The sequence below is a fragment of the Rhagoletis pomonella genome, unplaced genomic scaffold, assembly GCF_013731165.1.
Source record: "Rhagoletis pomonella isolate Grant_MI unplaced genomic scaffold, Rhpom_1.0 Rhpom_scaffold_00010, whole genome shotgun sequence".
NCBI lineage: Eukaryota > Metazoa > Arthropoda > Insecta > Diptera > Tephritidae > Rhagoletis > Rhagoletis pomonella.
The window spans coordinates 6,285,521-6,291,459 of record NW_023458564.1 but is presented as its reverse complement, the minus strand read 5'-3'; positions in this window follow the sequence as shown (position 1 = coordinate 6,291,459).

Below are 5,939 nucleotides of genomic sequence, written 5' to 3'. Positions count from 1 at the left end.
ATGAATATTAATTAGTTTTTGTGTAAGTATAGGTGCATTCTTTTGCAACCGAGCTGCAAAAGAACACTCGCTTAAATGACGAAATACATGCAAAGCAACAACACAAACTCGGCTATTTATCTGAGTTCCGCCAGGTCAGTTAAAAAATACGCGAGATGATGGGTAGTGATGTTAAGTGAAAAACCCGCTGTAGTGTGAATTGTTAATGAGAAAGTGGGGAGGGAAATATTTGTTTCCTTCTATACATGACTCATATTTTAAATGAGAGACCGAAAATAACAGTTATGTTTTACAGTTAAACTTGGCCAAATACTTTTTAAAGCCGAAATAAAAGACCTTTCTTGATAATAAACAAACCGCTTATCCAAAGTAGCTATAAAACTGAAATGTATAAACGAGGAAGACCACCTATTGAAAAATATTTCAATAAAAATTTTTTATTTTTATGAATTTCTTTTGTGTTACATTATAAAAAAAAATTATAAATAGAGGTGGCAACCTTTGTTCGTTATTTCCGTTTAAAAGCTACCAAATTTGTTCAGTTGGATAATCGGTTTGTTTATTATTCTTATATGAGCACAAATAGATTAACTCCATCAACAAAAAGTTGGGAGATGCTATCAAATAATGTACATAATTTTTTTTAAATTCCATTTGTATTATAAAATCAAATAAATAATGTTTTAAATAATATGTACTATTCATAAGTAATGACTATACCAAGTGCTTTGACACAAAAATTTTAAATTTAGTGGAGTTAATCGATGTGTGCACTGAACGGCTCATAAACGCGACACAGACGGGCATGCCTATGCAGATTAACTAGCACACAAATGTGCATAATAATTTTGCCGTAACAGACGGCAGTAAAGCGGATTAACGAACCGCAAGTGCGTGGGTTCGAGTCACACGGTCAGTATTACTGTCACTTATTTCTTTTTGCAAGCTTTTTTTAACTTGGTCATCTCGCGGAAATTTCCAAGCGATTTTAAACTAACTTCCCGACAAGGCAGAGACTTGAAATTTTCAGCATAGTTCCAATCATGATGACAATGCAATCTAAAATATAAATGAATTCCCTATATGGTCCAGGGGTCTTGATACAAAGGCGGTCAAAACATAATAAAATTGATGGCAAAATGAGTGTAATTTGCCAAAGAACGTAAAACGAGATCAAAACTGATTATGGCAAATTCTACATATCAACCTAGTCTAGATATGAACCTCGCTGTAGGCATCATATCAAGGAGATACAATTAGAAGACTCTAGATGTCGCCCCGCCAGAAGAAGTTAAATATTTCGCCTAAATATATTCACCATTCACATGCGCTACAGCGGAAGTGGACGACGCGCCATTTCTTTAAATGAAATTAACTGCTGCCATATGTATGTATGTACATATGTATGTTTATACAAAACGTAAGCAAATAACATTTTGCTTGCATAGTCTTCTGTTCTCTCTTTTATTGCAAGTTGAATTACTTTAATATCTATTGCAAAATTTTGTACGTAAAATAAAAAAAAAAACTTGTTAATATACAACGCTTTTATAAATGGACTAAAAATTAGAAAATAATATTTCTTAGCCCCATAGAATTTGTATAGATAACTTTTGAAAATGAAAAGCGTGGGGCGCATGTAATAGACCTGAATTGATACGAAGGGTAATATATGTATGTATGAATGTGGATATATGAATAACGACCGCTTAAAATCGATGTCAAATTTGTACTTTCTCTGTAGAAATTTTAGGTCTATGTTATGTAGTTCGACTATTGTCAACTAAATCTAATGCTTTGTATTGCATGCGCTTGACGTTTTACGTTTATAATGGCTTTTGCTAAATTATCAAAATCAACAACGGGACCTTAGCTTAGATGAAAATGCTTCAGTTTAAGATCACAGCGAACGGCTGGGTGTTTTGATTCGTATGCCTGTGTGGGCGTGGCTGCTGCCTGAAATTTGAAAATATGCAATTTTTAAACTACAATTGAGGCCGCACTACTCAGTCCATGTCATTCGTGTGGATATCAGTAGAAGGGTCTTCAAACAAGCTATCTAACGCTATATTTTATGTTTATATAATACAAATATGTCATAACTTTACCGCCTGAAAACTAAAAATCGGGCTGCTGAAAATATACATTTCGGGCATTTTCTCAAAAACTGGTCAGTCGATTTTGTTCTAGGTTTCCACAAGTCTAGCCCAAAATCTTAGCTTTCATCTGGTATACAGCTTATATCTGGCGAAACTCTTGTGGAGATATTGCGATTCAAATTGAAAAAATGTCGCTCCAAAAAGGGTAAAATGGTCAAAAATTAACATATCCGTCTAATTTGGTTACTTTAAGATATAAAAATAATATATCCAGTTTCCCGAAAAAAATTACCATTCCCCGATTGCCACTTAAACCGAAATTCCCCGCAAATCGGGGAATTTCTCGCGAGTTGACAAGTTGAAGGAAGCAGCTGTGCTAATCACTGCGTGCATGCCTTGGAAACCACTTAAGTTAGTTAACTTACATACATACTTACTTACTTACATACATACCTAGTAGAAATTCTATGCATATAACATCGCTGTTGGTGGCATGAGCTTGCTGCTGTGTATACATGTGTGGGCATAAATTAGAAAATAATTTGCAAGAATCTCCACATACACAACAAACATACAACCAAAATTATACTATGCACTTAGCTTTAAATTTTAACATTTTCGCAGCTCCCTATGTTTATGTTCATCACAAGATTTGTACATTTTAACAGTTACAGAGTGGTGTTGTTTGAAAGTTGTTATTGGGCCAAACTCATTATTTCTAGACAACACCACTCTGTGACTGCCAAAGTGTACAAATCTGTACAAATGTACAAATCGTGCAATCCCTGCTTAACAGCTTCTTTACAGTGTGTTGACTACTGCTAGTGATAGCAGAGCGTAATTTGCCTGCGCAACTATGTAGGATAGTTTTGGGGGGTGGTATGATAGATGATATGATATTGTGAATTCCTTGGTAAGATAAAATACCGGAAATTAGTTTGAATAAATCAGCTGTTAACCTTGGGATATTTCTATACGAATTTCTGTAGAGCACCTACCGTGTGTGTGTTTTGTGCTTGATCAGAATGCTTAAATTAAATAACACACCGATTTGTTTCTGATTATGCCCCTTATTCGTGACACATTGGGCGCGTTCATATTGTCTAACCGTCAGGGTGTCCTGATTGCTTAAAGAAATAGCGCAATTTCTAAAAAAAAAATCGCCAAAATCGCAAATTTTTTAAATAAAATTCATGAAATCGATTTAACAAATTTTTATTTAAAAAATGAGATCTTGTTATAATATAGTATTTAAACCCAAAAATGAATATAATACCCTCCGAGGGTAATAATAAATAAGACAAATAACTTATATAATAGTGATGTACAAACAATATTGGTTTCAACATATTTTGCAATCGGACTGCGCAATTATTAAATTTATTAGAACTCATATTAATTGATTAAGCGCACAATCCGCCTTTAAGAGCTCGTCGCTAATAATTTGATAAAAACCTATAATAAGGTGAGATCAGCTATTTCCACAATTTCTTCAAAGTCACCTATAATGTCTGAATGATTTACACTTCTGTTGTTGTCATATATTGAGCTATTCAACCATGATAATATACTGTTTGATATTGGAAACATTTTGCAGCAGAAACTATTAGCCCTCATATAACACTTTATTCGAACTATTGAATTAAGGCTTTCCAACCTCATCCAATTTCGAATCTTAGTTTTTGTTGAATTCATCGCGGAAAAAACGCTCTCAACAAAGCATGTGCGTGCGGCAAGGATAATAATATGAAATTACTTATATTTCCAAACGTTTTATTTCTTCAAAGTCGGATGGAATGGTTCTGAGAAACGTTATTCCGTGGGAAAGTTAAAATATTTAAATATTCAGATTCCGCTGATTTTCTTTCCTTCAAAGTCAAATATTGAATTGGCATGTCCCAGAAACTCGCCCTCTTGTGATTCACACTCTTTTCTGGTGACAAAACCGAAGCTTTTTTAGAAGTATTTGATTGACTAGGTAATCGATTCAAAAGTTCTTCGATTAGGGTGATTAAACATTTTGACAGTCTTTTAATATGCTTCTTAAGTCAAGTTTATCACGCAGTTCATTAGCCTCTTCTGCAAAGTTATCGTGGAAAACGTAGTTTTGTATAGTTTTATAATTGGAAAAAATTTATTTGAAGGGGAAAGTCGCCAAAAATCGCCAATAGCGATTTCCAAAATGTTTACGCGCAAATATCCAAAAAAATTGCCAAATTGGCGCGAAATCGCCAAATCTGGACACTCTGCTAACCGTAGACTATTTGTCCTAGAAACGCGCAGTTGAGTAGTTCCGCTCAGTTCAACAGTTGCCAACTTTCCGCCATTTTTTCCATCGTACAATTTTTTCGCTACCTGAACTCAACGTGTTTTTCTCAGCCTAAACAGATGATCGAAAAGATTTACGCCGCTTATAGTTATTAAATGTACCACGCTCATAAATGGAGGGTCAGCCCTTAAGAAAATTATAACGTCCTGGTTAATTCAGCGTACATGCATAATTGGTTAGGTATGTATATGTATGTATGCAGATATTTAAATACCGGTTTGCTATTCGCGCGACAAACTTTTTTTATAAACGAAGTAAATTAGTACAAATTGTTAGTAATTTTCATTAGAGTTTGAGTATTTTATTAATTTTATGTGCAGTTTTGACAAAATTTTCTAGCTAAAATATCTTTTGTTACACTACTTTATTTTATTCCTTTGATTGTACATGTTAAATAAATGCTCGTTTTTAAAAAATATTTTTTTTACATAATTTTTTTATTAATATATTTTATAAGTTCTATATTTTTTTAACGTTACTTTCAGTTAGTTGTTGCTGACTTTTTTAATAAAATTTAACTCTAAAATATTAAATTAACTAGTAGTAAAACAAAGACTACTAACTAGAAAATAAAATAAAAATAAAAACAAAACCTTTTTCGCAATCGCTCCCACCGAGGATCGGTATCTACAGGCTTGTAGCACGCAATTCTCACCACTCGGCTACCGCGATGTTATTAATAGTTTTATATGTAAAAAAAACAACGACGTACTATCTACGTACATAAAGATTGTTTGATTAGCGACAATATAGTTAACAACGTAAATCATAGACATTGCACTTCTATTTCATTTATTTTTGAATTCGTTATTTGCTTTTTGTCGAGTTCGTTGCTTTGCTCTTCGCTTCAGTATGTTATGCAGCAGTGTTGCCGTTGGGAATTTTCAGAAAGTCGTATAAAAGGGTAATTGACGAAAAAAGGGGCGCCATATTATTTTTGCTTTTCTAGTGAAAAAATTTGCTAGTAAAAAGGTAAATCCGGGATTCAAAAAAAAAAAAAAAAAACTTACATGTATGATGGATGAATGCTTCGAGAAGCATCAAATTTACTAAGAAAGAAAGTTGCAACATTTTCATCTTTTCCAATTTAAATTTTTGTATTTCTTATTTTTTATTTTTTGGTACTTCACATGGCACGCTTTGATTTAAAAGAAAAAAATCAGAAGAGTTTTTGACACTTTCGATACCAGAAGCAACAACAAAATACACGTAAATATTGTTTTTGCCCTAATGCTACTACCTGTTTTATATGCCTTGCATTACGCATACAAATTTGTATTTTTTAACCGACTTAAAAAAGGAGGAGGTTATCAGTTCGTGGTAATATTTTTTTTTATGTATGTTACCGCCTAACTTTGGTAATTCTTTTTCCATTGGTGGCCCCATACTAATTTTGTTTCGATCCAATAATTGGATAGTGAAGAAGTTAACGATAATCTTGAATTTTTATATGAGAATTGAATTCGATTTTGTTTTTTGCTTAAAAATTAGTTGTTTAGTTTTTGATTTTT